This window comes from Entelurus aequoreus, linkage group LG04 (assembly GCF_033978785.1).
Source record: "Entelurus aequoreus isolate RoL-2023_Sb linkage group LG04, RoL_Eaeq_v1.1, whole genome shotgun sequence".
In the NCBI taxonomy this organism is placed as follows: domain Eukaryota; kingdom Metazoa; phylum Chordata; class Actinopteri; order Syngnathiformes; family Syngnathidae; genus Entelurus; species Entelurus aequoreus.
The window spans coordinates 29,493,036-29,507,795 of NC_084734.1; the positions used below are offsets into that span (position 1 = coordinate 29,493,036).

General features: G+C 43.9%; 1 pseudogene; it reads left to right on the top strand.

Annotated features, from left to right (window-relative positions):
- The first annotated feature begins 6,844 nt into the window (after nt 1–6,844).
- Nucleotides 6,845–10,643, top strand: LOC133649178 (uncharacterized protein K02A2.6-like; annotated as a pseudogene).
- The last annotated feature ends 4,117 nt before the right edge of the window (nt 10,644–14,760 follow it).

Sequence of the window (14,760 nt, forward strand, 5' to 3'; positions counted from 1 at the left end):
GACTGAACACACCATCACTGCAGTCAGCCGTTAGACTATAAGTCAAACACGTGTTTGTAAAACATGAAGTGCTGTCATGGATTATGTCAACAAGCAAAACCTCAATTATAAACGTGTTCGCAAGGACTTTTAAATGTCTTGAGTACTCTTCTACTAATCTTCAGATGCTGAGAAATATTGTTACTGTACGTGTCACAACATAGTTTCTTGTCTAAGAGACTCATGAACATTTATGCACACACACACACACACACACACACACACACACACGCACACACACACACACACACACACACACACACACACAATTCTCCGTGTTTGACTCGCCATTTGACACGTTGATCAAAACCAACCGACGCTTACACGCTAATGCAAAGCACTGCTCGCTTTGTTTGTGTGGTCATGTTCCAAATGGTCAAATATGTAAATGTTTGCATGAGTCCCATGGTCAAAAAAATGTGCAGATGTTCACATCAAACTACAGGAGGATCATTTATCAGAACATTTTTGATGTACAACCTGACCTCGAGTCAACAACATTGCTTTTACTTGGTGAAATATTTAGCATTTTGTGTGCTAAACACAAACACGGCACACAACTGGACAAACAAAGAGGGTAAAAATATTCAAGTCATTCTCGGGGTGACATTGAGGCCAGATGGTCAGCAGTTGTTGAATGAGAAAACTCAGGACGTCCACGTGCGCATGCCTCGCATTACTTTTTGATTTACCTTTACCAAAGTCTGGTATTTACAATTAAACTGTCAAATGCATGATGTGTATCTGTTTCAGAAAAGGTCAAATTGTTGGCATGAAGCATGGGAGAGAACATCTTAGGACACAGGTGTCAAACTCAAAGCCCGGGGCCAGATCTGCCCACATCATTGTGAATGGCTTGGAAATAATATACATCAATGAAATACTTTATCTTTCTTTCTTTTTCTATTTTGACAGAAAAAAAGATATGTACTGCATGCAGTTATATATCTTTTAAACTTTACCTATCTAATAGAATAGAATAGAATAGAATAGAATAGAAATTACTTTATTGATCCCTGGGGAAATTCAGCACCACAGTTCGCTCACAATAGACAATAATACGATACAGCATTATTCACATGTAAATAATATAAATACATTATACATATATTGTTGTGGTTTCAAAAAAGAGTAATAATCCAAGTGCAGATCCTTAAAAGTCTCTATTTAATAACAAAAAATCACTGGAGAAAATAAATCAATTGTAACAAAAGTTCAGCTCCAGGAAAAACGGGTCAAAAGTCTGTCCTCCACCTGAGGAAATACAAAAAACAGGAATTACAAAAAGTTCAGGGCAAAGGTCAGATCGAGTTAGTGAGCTCAGTGATTCTACCGAAGGCAACGGACGAACTGGCACCGCTGAGTGGAGATCCAGGGTTTAAGTCTGGTGGTTGATTAGCAACAGGTGCTCGGATGACTGGCAGCACACCTGGAACTAACGACAGGGTAGGACACTTACAGACACAAGAGGGGAGGGGCGTAGGAAAACAACAGGGAAAAAAGCAGGAGAACTGCCCTCATGACATATATTCTACATTTAAGTGCAGTCAAGAAGGATAATAATGCAACAGATGTTATATTATCATACATTCTAAACATTTTTGGGGTGAAAAACATTAATAATGATCTACTTAGCCTCGTTATCCATCAAATTGTACAATGTAACCAAGACATTATATATGTATTTTAAAAACAACTCGGTCTTCAGAATCCTAATGTAAGAAAAAAAACTGTGGTACCATTTTTACATTTACAGTAATACACTGTGACCATATTTTTCATGCAAAAAACAAACAAAAAACTGGCAGCCCAATCAACAGAATTTTACAGTAAAACAGAGTGCGACCCTTTTACAGTAAAATTTGATGGTAAAATTCTGCCATTTTTTTGACCGCAAAATCCACAGATTTTTTCTTTCTTACAGTGTAGGTAAAATATACATTTACTGATCAAATGCATAGGTAATTGTGTGACAATATCATGTGGCTAATCCTTATACATGTATGTTTCTTTTATTAATGTTACAAGGCCCTCTGAGGGCAGCCAAAACTGCAACGTGGCCCTCAATAAAACACCACCTGCCTTAGGAGATTGCTTTTTAAGCTCCAGCAAGACCTTCTCTGCACGCCTAAACACGATCAGAAAACTGTCTCACATTTATTACTTCAATAGTAGTATTTCTCCCAAGAAATTGTATTAATTTCTTCCAAACAGTCTCTCATTTTCATTTCTTAGCACATATCGTGGCTGCACTGCTTCATGTATATAATCATACCAAAGACTATAAAAATGGGACCCATTACCTCCCTGCTTGGCACTCAGCGTCAAGGGTTGGAATTGGGGGTTAAATCACCAAAATGATTCCCGAGCGTGGCCACCGCTGCTGCTCACTACTCCCCTAACCTCCCAGGGGATGGAAAAAGGGGATGGGTCAAATACAGAGGATAATTTCACCACACCTAGTGTGTATGTGACTATCAGTGGTACGTTTGTGGACTCGTCAGACCACAGAACACTTTTCCACTTTGCATCAGTCCATCTTAGATGAGCTCGGGCCCAGCGAAGCCGGCGGTGTTTCTGGGTGTTGTTGATAAATGACCTTCACTTTGCATAGGAGAGTTTTAACTTGCACTTACAGATGTAGCGATGAACCGTAGTTACTGACAGTGGTTTTTTTAAGTGTTCCTGTGGTGATATCCTTTACACACTGATATCGATTTTTGATGCAGTACAGCCTGAGGGATCGATGGTCACGGCCTTGCCGCTTACGTGCAGTGATTTCTCCAGATTCTCTGAAACTTTTGATGACATTACGGACCGTAGATGGTGAAATCCCAAAATTCCTTACAATAGCTCGTTGAGAAATGTTGTCCTTAAACTGTTAGTCAATTTGCTCACGCATTTGTTCACAGAGTGTTGACCCTCGCCCCATCTTTGTTTGTGAATGACTGAGCATTTCATGGAAGCTGCTTGTATACCCAATCATGGCACCCACCTGTTCCCAATTAGCCCGTTCACCTGTGGGATGTTCCAAATAAGTGTTTGATGAGCATTCCTAAACTTTCTCAGTCTTTTTTGCCATTTGTGCCAGCTTTTTTGAAACATGTTGCAGGCATTAAATCCAAAAAAATAACATTGTTTACCAGTTCGAACGTTACCTATCTTGTCTTTGCAGTCTCTTCAATTGAATATAGGTTGAAAAGGATATTCAAATCATTGTATTCTGTTTTTATTTACCATTTACACAATGTGCCAACTTCACTGGTTTTGTAGTATTTGTCTCAAGAAATTGTATTCCAAACTGTCTCTTATTTTCATGTCATAGCGCATCTCGTGGCCGCACTGCTTCTTGTATATAATGTTACTTTTGTCCAATCAGATTTCAGCTTTGATGTGTTGCCATGTCACGTGTACAATAACGTCAGCTTTTTCTGTTCTCTGATTGGTTGATCACAGTCAATCGACAAGCTGAATTTGCACACAATTAACGCCCACAATGGCTGCAAATAAGGAAGAGAAATGTACTTTGTGTGAGAGATTATAATGAAAGAAAAATTCTGGGTGCACCTTTCAAGAATGTAGAGCAGAGTTGGGCAAATATTTTGACTCGGTGGCCACATTAAGAGAAAAAATTTGTCTAGGGGGCTAATGTGTATGTGTGTATAAATTATATATACACATTTAGCTGTAAAAATCTGCTATACAGTATGTGTGTTTGGGTCCCTTTTTTTCAGGAACACTGATACCAAAAGTCACAATGTCCGAATGTACATTAAAATAAAGTGGGATTTACAATCTTAACTATGAACAATAAAACACTGAATATTAACAACATATGAACATCGCTCCTCTTTTACTTCTCAGACCAGCTCCTTGATAGTTGTGTATCTTTTACAATCAAGTAAAACACAACAAACATTTAACAGGAAAATATGAATGCAAAGTGTAATAAACACCTACAATATGATATATTATCACTTTTATGCAGAAATGTGTTGTAAAAATTTGCTTCTGCATCTGTTCCTGACACACACCTGAAAACAAACCTCGCCCGCTCTACTATGTTCCTGGGCTGAGCTGCTGTGACGTAGATTACCGTAATAACTCGTATAACACCCAAAAGCACGGATTTCAACCATTTAAATACTTTCTATAGTTCAAGACTTACGGTCATTTAAAAACAGCACTGCACATCATAATGGCAAATACAGTTTTGATGTTAAAGGTCTAAAAAAATAATGTAGAACGTCCGGCGGGCCAGATTGAAAATCTTAATGGGCCGCATGTGGCCCGCGGGCCGTATTTTGACCAGATCTGATGAAGGGCATACCCTTCAACGAGGCGGGGCGTTTACTTCTTGACCTCACAAGATTGGCTCAAGCCTTGCACCCGGAGCCAAGCCTGAACTGAAGCGATAGAGAATGGATGGACTAAAATGCATGATCATTTTTTAAAGCGCAAACATTAATCTGCGATACAGATGCAGTCATCAACAGACGGAGCGTTTTATTATGACAATTATGTAATTTGTGTTTACATGTTCAACGTGATGAGGTAGCGACTTGTCCAGGGTGTACCCCGCCTTCCGCTCGAATGCAGCTGAGATAGGCTCCAGCACCCCCCGCGATGTCAAAAGGGACAAGCGGTAGAAAATGGATGGATTTTCAATGACTTCCTGTCCCGTTCTGCTACCCTTGTCAATGTAAAATTGTTGCACTTTTGCTCGGACATTCAGTAAAAATAGAAGCCATGCTTTGCTTCGAAGAGCTCCGTAGCATCGTAGTGCAAAACAGCAGAAGCACTAGCAACCATGCAGGAGGAATTCTGAGTGATTCCTGTGCATTCCCTCCTACTTTGCTTTTATTCATGAAGGGGAAAAATATGAATGACATCATCAGCGACTATCGACATCGACTTGACTATCATCAGTGACTAGTCCACCCTAAAAAATCTGAAGTCGTCCAACCCCTACCACGCAACGACAAAGAAACAGACAAAATACCTGTTACAGCACATGCGCAGTCTGCCTTTCCCTCTTCTGCAGGAGCACTCAGCGGCTCCACTGTGAGCGCTTCTGGACACGCCCCCAAACACGCTGCGCAGACCGCGCCCACATGCCGCCGCAGCCGGCGGAAATCTTCGATCAGCACAGCTGGCAGTGATTACGGACAACAGGATAAAGAGCCTCGCCGCTGACTAATCGACGTCGGAACGTAGCCCTGTTCACAGTAAGCTTCACGTCTCTGACTTCCCACCAGTATTATTTCTTGTAGCTTGTTTCCTTGTGTCCAGGTCTGATCATCTTCGTCTCCCTTTTGTTCCCCAGGCTCGTGTCTCAGTGCCAACTTCCTTTTCCCCCTGGACCCGGATTGCCCTCCTGATATCGACACCCTGCTTGGACCTCGGACGCTCTCTCCTGCATCACGACCCCCTTTGGACACCGGACTTGCGCTCTCCTACCACGACCCCGTTTGGACACTGGACTTGCTCTCTCCTGCACCATGACCCCCGTTTGGACATCGGACTTCCCTGCCTCTTTCCTCTGGATTTGGACGCCCTCATTCAACACACTTGACAACACCCCTTAAGGTATCTTCATATGTTAATCCCAGCACATAGCTCACATTCAAACACATAGTAGCATACACACCCTATGTATTCATCAATCACTCAATAAATATATATTGAGTTGAACTTCTGCTGTTGTGCCATCTCCTTCCACCCGTCTATAGACTTAACAATACCCTCATTATCATTTTAAAGGCAGGGGTGTCAAAGTCAAGTCCCGCGGGCCAGATCTGAATGAACAAATTATCTATGGCCCCTGGGATGACATTTGATTAGTATTAGAATCAGCCCGCAGGCCACAGCCGCCTGCTGCTGTTTTGCACGCACCAATACTCCATCAGTGTTGGCAATAGGAATTTTCAAATTGGTAACCCATCAAGTCATAAAACTGGGGTCCCACAGTACATTTTTGGGGTTCCACATTAATACTTTCAGAATGTGTTTGTTCTGTTTTTGGCCAAAGTAAGACAAAGAAAACAATCTGAAGTTGTCTTTATTTTTTAGTTTTAATGCCATGGTTTTAATAGTCCGGCATGCGTGTGCACAGATTTTCCTCCATGCGGCCCCTGAGCTAAAATGAGTTTGACACCCCTGTTTTAAAGGGGTCATATTATGAGTTTTCTGTATTTAAAACACTTTTAGTGATCTACATTGTTATGTTTTTGGACATCGCAACTTGCCGTAGTTGTAAGCAATGCATGATGGGAACCGGGATGTTGTGTCGTTGTATTGACGTGCCGGCTAAAATAAAGACACGCTAAGAAATAGCTCCGTGCCGTCTACTTATTGGTATGTAGACAAACCTACAAATAATGGGGACATATATAACAAGTGGCGACGAGGTGGTTTGAGATCCCACGGGCGCGGTGTGTCTGGAATGTGTGCGTGTAGTCAAGTTTTACGAGTGGCAGTGTTTTACTGAGGAGAAGCTAATGCGGCTAGTTGGCATTTGGCGCGTCACAGCCTGCGTCTGTTGTGAATAGCGCGAAGAGGAATAAAAGAAGAGGAGACGAGACGTGTGACATCACCGGAAGGAGGACCGTCTGAGGAGGAAGAATTGTCAGAGGATATTGCAAATAACCAGGAGCCTGAAAGGAAAATGGCAGGAGTTGTTGGTAATATTGGCCCTTTTGATGAGCATGTGGAACAGTGGAGTGCATATGCAGAACGTTTTGACTATTTTGTATTGGCAAATGGCATTGCTAATGATAAAATAGTACCCACATTTTTGTCAGTGATGGGTCCAAAGACATTTAATTTGTTACGTGACCTGCTGCAGCCCACCAAACCGGGGACCAAAACCTATGCAGAAACAGTGGATGTTCTGACCCAGCATTTTTCACCCAAACCATTAATGCTCGCAGAAAGGTTTAGATTCCACAGACGAAATCAAGAAGAGGGGGAATCTGTTACCATGTTTGTTGCAGCGCTGAGGAAAATGGCTGAACATTGTGAATTTGGGCAAGGTTTAAATGACGCATTAAGAGACAGATTGGTCCTCGGACTGAGAAATGAAGCCGCTCAGAAGAAACTGCTGACCGAAAGTAACCCGACGTTGCAGAAAGTCATTGAAATCAGTGTCGCCGTGGAAATGGCCTCAAAGGAGGCTCACCAAATGAACGCTACAGGCGGAGTGCATAAAGTTCAAACGGATAGACCTAGTGGACAAGGGACATGTTTCCGTTGTGGAAAATCAGGACACCTAGCCACGTCATGCTGGTGTAAGGATATGGACTGTCGTAGTTGTGGAAGAAGAGGCCATATCGAGCGGGCCTGCTTAAGAAAAAAGAACAAGGAGAAAACATCAAAGTGTGCCAACATACATGACTCTATGAAGAACAGGAGGAAAACACAGGTGCACACTGTGAGACAAAGGGAGATAGTGTCCAGCGATTCTTCGGACAGAGAACAGGAGATGAGTGTACACACACTGAATATAATGAAGATGGATGAAGATTCAGAAGGTTACTGGGTGGAGCCCATGCTGGAGGGGCACCCAGAGAGTATGCAAATAGACACTAATTTAAAAGCATCCATCATCTCAGAGGGGGTTTACAAAAAAGTTTTGGGACACCTTCCGCTGCGACCGTCTGATACTAGGTTCAAAACCTATCTAGGGGAACCTGTACCCATGGCAGGAATGACTGATGTCGTGGTACAGAGTAACAATCAGGTGAGGAAGCTCCCCATCTATATTGTTAAAGGTGATTACCCGGCTATTCTGGGACGTGTGTGGCTAGAGAAAATGAAGCTAAGCTGGCACACTGTAAAAATGGTATCACCAACAGCTACTAGTCTAGCTGCTATTTTGAGGAAACATGATGAGGTTTTCCGGAAGGAGTTGGGCAGTATGAAGGACATTACTGTCAAGCTAAATATTAAACCGGAAACAACACCAAAGTTTATGAAGGCCAGGTCTGCACCATATGCTATTCGATCAAAAGTGGGGGATGAGTTGGACGCCTTAGTTAAAAGTGGTGTTTTGGAACCGGTGACTGTCAGCGAGTGGGCCACGCCCATAGTTCCTGTACCCAAGAAGACGGGAGAAATACGAATCTGTGGAGATTTTAAAGTGACACTGAACCCTGTACTGTCAGCAGAGCAGTACCCTCTTCCCCGCATTGACGATTTGTTTGCCGGGCTGAGTAAGGGGCAAAAGTTTAGCAAAATAGACCTTAACCAAGCCTACTTACAAATGCACGTTCATGAGGATTCTAAAGACTTGCTCACCATAACTACACAAAAGGGGCTTTTCAGATATTGTCGACTTCCTTTCGGGATCACATCAGCCCCTGCACTTTTCCAACGTGCCATGGATCAGATCCTACATGGCCTCCCTGGTGTACAGTGCTATTTGGACGATATTCTTTGCACAGGAAGTACGGACCCAGAACATCTGGACAATTTGGATGCTGCTCTTCAAAGGCTGAAAGAGTATGGGCTCAGGGTTCGCAAAGACAAGTGCGAATTTTTTCAACTGTCTGTTGAATATTTGGGACATGTAATTGATGCCCGAGGGTTGCATACTGCGCCGTCAAAGGTTCGAGCGATAGTGGATGCCCCGCCGCCAGAGAATGTTAGCCAATTACGTTCATTCTTGGGCTTACTGAATTATTATGGCCGTTTTATACCGAACTTGTCATCCAGGCTCAAGCCGCTGCATGACCTACTTTGTCAAGGAAAGAAGTGGAGTTGGAGTGATGCCTGTCAAGAGGTTTTTCAGAAAACAAAGGAGACATTAGTGACGTCAGGGGTACTGACCCATTTCGATCCATCACTCCCCATTCAGTTGGCCTGCGATGCATCCCCGTATGGAGTGGGGGCGGTCATTTCACATTTAATGCCGAACGGGGTAGAGAGGCCTATAGCATTTGCATCACGGACCTTGAACAAAGCAGAGACTAACTATGCTCAGATAGAGAGGGAGGCGTTGAGCATCGTCTATGGGGTTCGCAAGTTCCATCAGTACCTGTATGGGAGACAATTTACATTGCTGACAGATCACCGACCCCTGACGACCATCCTGGGGTCGCACACTGGGTTACCCTCACTTGCCGCGAGTCGCATGCAGCGGTGGGCGTTGCTCTTGTCGGCACACTCGTATGACATCAAGTATCGCAAGGCTGACCTGCACGGCAACGCCAATGCCCTGTCCAGGCTGCCTCTTCCTATCACCAGGCCTGAGCCGCGGGCAGCAGAAATCTTTTACTTCAGTCAGGTGGATGGTGCGCCAGTTTCTGCTGCTCATGTGAGGAGGGCCTCTCGCACTGACCCTGTCCTGTCTGCGGTGATGGACATGGTGATGGGGGGTAGATCAGGTAGCGATGCCCCCAGTATTCAACCTTATCTCTCCAGGAGAGCAGAACTGTTGGTGCAATCTGGTTGCTTATTGTGGGGGAGGAGGGTGGTTATTCATCATTGCGTAAATCTGTTCTGCAACAGCTCCATGCAGGTCACAGTGGAATAGTTCGAATGAAGGAGATAGCAAGGAGTTATTTCTGGTGGCCAGGAGTGGAGAGAGAGATAGAGACTACCGCCAAAACCTGTTCCTCATGCCAAGAAGTTAGGAAGACACCCCAACTAGCTCCTCTACATCCCTGGGAGTTTCCTGAAGAACCATGGCATCGGGTGCACATTGATTTTGCGGGACCTGTAGAGGGTTGTATGCTCCTTGTGTGTGTGGACGCCCACAGTAAGTGGCCGGAAGTGGCCATAATGAAAACCACTACCACTGCAAAGACGATTGAGAGGCTGGGGGAGATTTTCAGCCGGTTCGGTTCTCCTCTTCAGTTGGTCTCAGATAACGGGCCACAACTGGTGTCACAAGAAATGACTACCTTCCTTGAAGCAAATGGCGTACAACACATTCGATCCGCACCATTTCACCCTGCGACCAACGGTCTGGCTGAAAGGTTTGTGCAGACCATGAAGAAAGCTTTGAAGACATCTCAAGAGCAGGGATCATTTCATTAGAGATTGCATAGATTCCTGTTGAGCTATAGGAATACTCCCCATGCCACTACTAAAGTTTCCCCCGCTTCTCTGATGTTCAAAAGAAACCTTCGAACAAACTTTGACTTTCTGAAGCCGACAACGGTGAAGGATATTGTTCAGCATCAACAGGAGAAACAGATTCAACAAAGAATGCAGAAGGCTAAAGAAAGAGTCTTTTTTCCGGATGAGCCAGTGTTAGCAAGGAACTACAGTACTGGCCCCCGATGGGTCCCTGCAACCATAGTCAAACGATCTGGTCCTGTCTCTTACACCGTCAGTACTGCTGCTGGACTGGTATGGAAAAGACACGTCGATCAACTTCTTCAGGCGACAGCATCGACCCCCAACCAGCCGTCGGTGGATACTCCGAACGAGTCAGAGTTCAGCGCACCCCATATCCTGCTGCCACCACCCCAAAGAACAATGGAATATACTGGTGAGACTTCTGCTTCCGACTCTTCACTACGAGATCCTGTGATGGATGTTCCAACACGCACGGCTGTTCCAGAGTCACCCAGCGGAGACCATAAGACTGAACATTCTGTTGAGCCCTGTTATCCGGTAAGAGAACGCCGTCCTCCAGAACGCCTGCAATTATAGACTCTATGTTTAGCGACCAACCCAAACCAACTGGGGCAGAATAATCCCCATGGGTGTGGTCACGGGGTGAGGCCGTTTAACCTCATCTCAGGGTTATGTTGGGTAACTGTTACCAAACAATGTTAAAAAATAAAAATAATAAATAGGTGAAGTGCCCCATGATACAGTGAGTTATTTGTGTTTTGCTATAAGGATTTTGTTGTTGGGGGGGGATTCTTTCTAAGGGGGGAGGAGATGTTATGTTTTTGGACATCGCAACTTGCCGTAGTTGTAAGCAATGCATGATGGGAACCGGGATGTTGTGTCGTTGTATTGAAGTGCCGGCTAAAATAAAGACACGCTAAGAAATAGCTCCGTGCCGTCTACTTATTGGTATGTAGACAAACCTACAAATAATGGGGACATATATAACATACATAACATGTATTGTGCTTCTTTGGTCAACATGTTGCATAGATTGTGTTTTACAGACCATCTTCAAGTTGCTCTTTGAGCGTCTCTTCAGAATGTGCTTATGTACGTGTCGAAGACCTCCAGGCCAAGCCCCCTTCAACTGCACCTCCACCCCGTCAGCCATGTTGTAGTTTTCAGCGCTTCCATATGGAATGTACTGACAGATACAAGTGAAAACTATACCCCCCCCCCCAGCCTTTGACTGAATTTTTTTTTTAACTCTCTCTCTCTGTCCCCTTTTTTTTTTTTTAGGGGCGCCAAAAGTTTGCAGCGATCCTATTTCTGTCTCCCTGTAATGTTTGTCTGATCTTGAATGGGATTGTGCTAAAAATCTCAATTTCCCTTCGGGGATTAATAAAGTACTTCCGATTCTCATTCTGATGTACGAGCCAGTCTACCCCACAACAAGAGGATGGACAAAAAGAAGGGAGTTGTTGACTACAACTGGATAAAAATGGTGGACTTGCGCAAAACTATTTTGGTAAACTTCAACCATAAATGGATATATCTGCTGGCGTAACTAAGGCAAAATACATCACTGAAGTCTCAAAATCCAAACCGAAGAAAGTAATATTAATTTATGAATATCTCTACCATGCCCCTATGGTTTAGTTTAAAATTTCCGGGACTTATAGGGATCCCAAATACACAAAAACCTGGAGCGCGCCAGACGCATGCCAGTCTGACTACAACCCGCAGCTGCAATCAATCATCTATAATCAACACACCTATTGCTGATGAGAAGCCCTGCCTTTATAAGCCAGCACAACCTGCTATCCCGCGCCAGAATGTAGTTTCCTGTTTTGTACAGTAAGGACTCGTAATCAAGCTCTATGCATACTCTCTCCGTGTTTCTCGCCTCCGCCGCGTTTCACTTGTCTTGTGTCCTCCTTGTCACCTTCCAACAGCAGACCACAGTGTCTCGTCTCCCCGTGTTCCCTCTGCTTCCCTGACTGCCTATTGGATCTCGACCTCCTGCCTGGACACGGACTTTTGACGCCTCTCTATCGCCCTCGACTTCCTGCCTGTGCTCACGGACCTACGAGCCTGCCTCGCCCCTATTGAACTTCCACGCCTCTCGTTCAACACTCGGGTAACACACAACAGTTCATTCACACACATAGTCGCACACCATACACTTTTGGATTCGTCACACTCCATACCCTTGTTTATTATATTATTTCCTTATGTATATATATATTTCATATATGTATAAATAAACATAGAGTTAACTACGTCCCTGTGGTCTGTGCCGTCTTCTTCACCTGTACAACCTTAACAAAACCGATACCAACATTTAAGAAAAGTTGGTTTTGCATAGTACAAACCCCATTTCCATATGAGTTGGGAAATTGTGTTAGATGTAAATATAAACGGAATACAACGATTTGCAAATCATTTTCTTTTTTTTTTTCTTTTTTTTTTCTTTTTTTATAATGTCCTGCCCAGCTTCTCAGGCAAATCATATAGCAGATGTAGATGCCCATATCGGCTGTTCAGATTTACTTTACAAAAGAGAAGTGTAGGATACTTCTCTTGTTGCCTTACTTGTATTTTGACTTTATTAAATGTATTTATATTATCATTTAGCGCAGCCGGGCCGGAGCAGGAGGGGATAGAAAGAGAAAAAAAGGAAGACAGAGGGGGGAATTGTGGGGACAAGAGGGGGATTAGACAGAGAGACAAAAACAACAACAGCAAACACAACAACAACAACAACAACAACAGAGCAACATCAGCAAATACGACATGTACAAATATGATGGTAAAAGTAATAGCAAATAAGCAGTTAGCGAAAATAAAAAATAATACAGAAATGACAATGAGCATTATTACACTAAAAATGAAGCAATATGAATACCAATAGAAATAGTGCTATTGATAATAAACAATACCAATACTTTACCTTTATTATCAACAATACAATTGTTAAAATGCAACAATACATATACGTAATGATAACTTGAGATACGAAAGAATGCAGAAAAATGGAGGGGAAGAAAGAGAAACAACCTACATTAACCTTGTAGATTGTTATAGTAACAATAGGTTAAGATTTGTCAGTGTGCCATGTGTTATACCCAGTTTACCCTAGGGCAACAACGTTAATATATGTTTGATGAAACTTGATTATGTGCATGAGTGTATGTGTGCATATGTACTTGTATATGTACAGTATGTGTATATGTGTGCTTGTACAGTGAATGTATATGTACAGTATGTGTAAATGTGTGTTTGTACAGAGAATGTATATGTATAGAATGTGTATGTGTGTGTTTGTACACACACAGTGAATGTATATGTACAGTATGTGTATACAGTATGTGTGTTTGTACAGTGAATGTATATGTACAGTATGTGTATATGTGTGTTTGTACAGTGAATGTATATGTACAGTATATGTATGTGTGTGTTTGTACAGTGAATGTATATGTACAGTATGTGTATGTGTGTGTTTGTACAGTGAGTGTATATGTACAGTATGTGTATATGTATGTTTTTACAGTGAATGTATATGTACAGTATGTGTATACAGTATGTTTGTATAATGAGCGTGCGTGTGGAAGTACGAACTTTGAGTGTGTAAATATGTACTGTATTTGTATATGTATGTGGAAGCGTAGGTACCTATGTATGTGTGTATGTATGTATGTGAGTATATGTGAATTTGCATGTACAATACATTTGACTCCCAGTGTGTGCGGGAGCCAGAGTACGGCCCCAGCCTCCCCGAGAGCCCATCCCACAAACAGTAGGTGTGGTGCCCAGGGAACCAGGGACCACCGCCCCCACGCAGCCAAGCCGGACAGCGACAGGAACCCCACAGCCTGGCCCACCGCGCCGCCCACAAGGGCCAGCAGCAGGCCACAGACAGACGCACCCGGCAGAGGACAAGGCACGAGAAAAGCAGGGGGAAGCCAGACCCCAAGCCAGCGAGAGACCACACCCCACACGGACAGAAAGGCGGGACGCCCCGCCCGAGGGGCCCGGGGACCCCCGCAACCGGACGGGAAGACCGCCCCCGCCCCATCGGCAACCAGGCCCCCAGGAGCCCCCCCCCCCGGAGAGCGCGGCGAGGCCAGCCCACGGCCACCCCACCCAAGCCGGCCGCCACAGGAACCACCCCACCCCACCCGCAGGGACCCCAACGATGGAGATGGAACAACCAGCAACCGCCCCGCCGAGTCCCCCGTTGGGGTAGGGGAAAATAAATAAATAAAATAAATAAATAAATAATAATAATAATAATATTAATAAAATATATTAAAAAATAAGAATAAATAAATAATTAAATCTATTAAAAAAAATAAAAAATAATTAAAAGAAGATCACAGACATGCTGACACACAGGGTCGCTACCCCAACAACTGGCCGACTCGCAGCACCTCGGAATACCCTGCAGCACCAAGCTACCACAGTAGACGCAGGGACCAGACCCAGCAGGTCCCAACCAAGACGGGCACCCGGAAGGGATGGACGGTGGGACCCTGGAGCTCCAGACACGCAGTCCGGATGCAGTTGCCCGAGGCGCTGACCCCCACCCGACAGGCAGGCCCAGAACGTACCCCCAGAAATATACATACATATCTATATACATACACATAC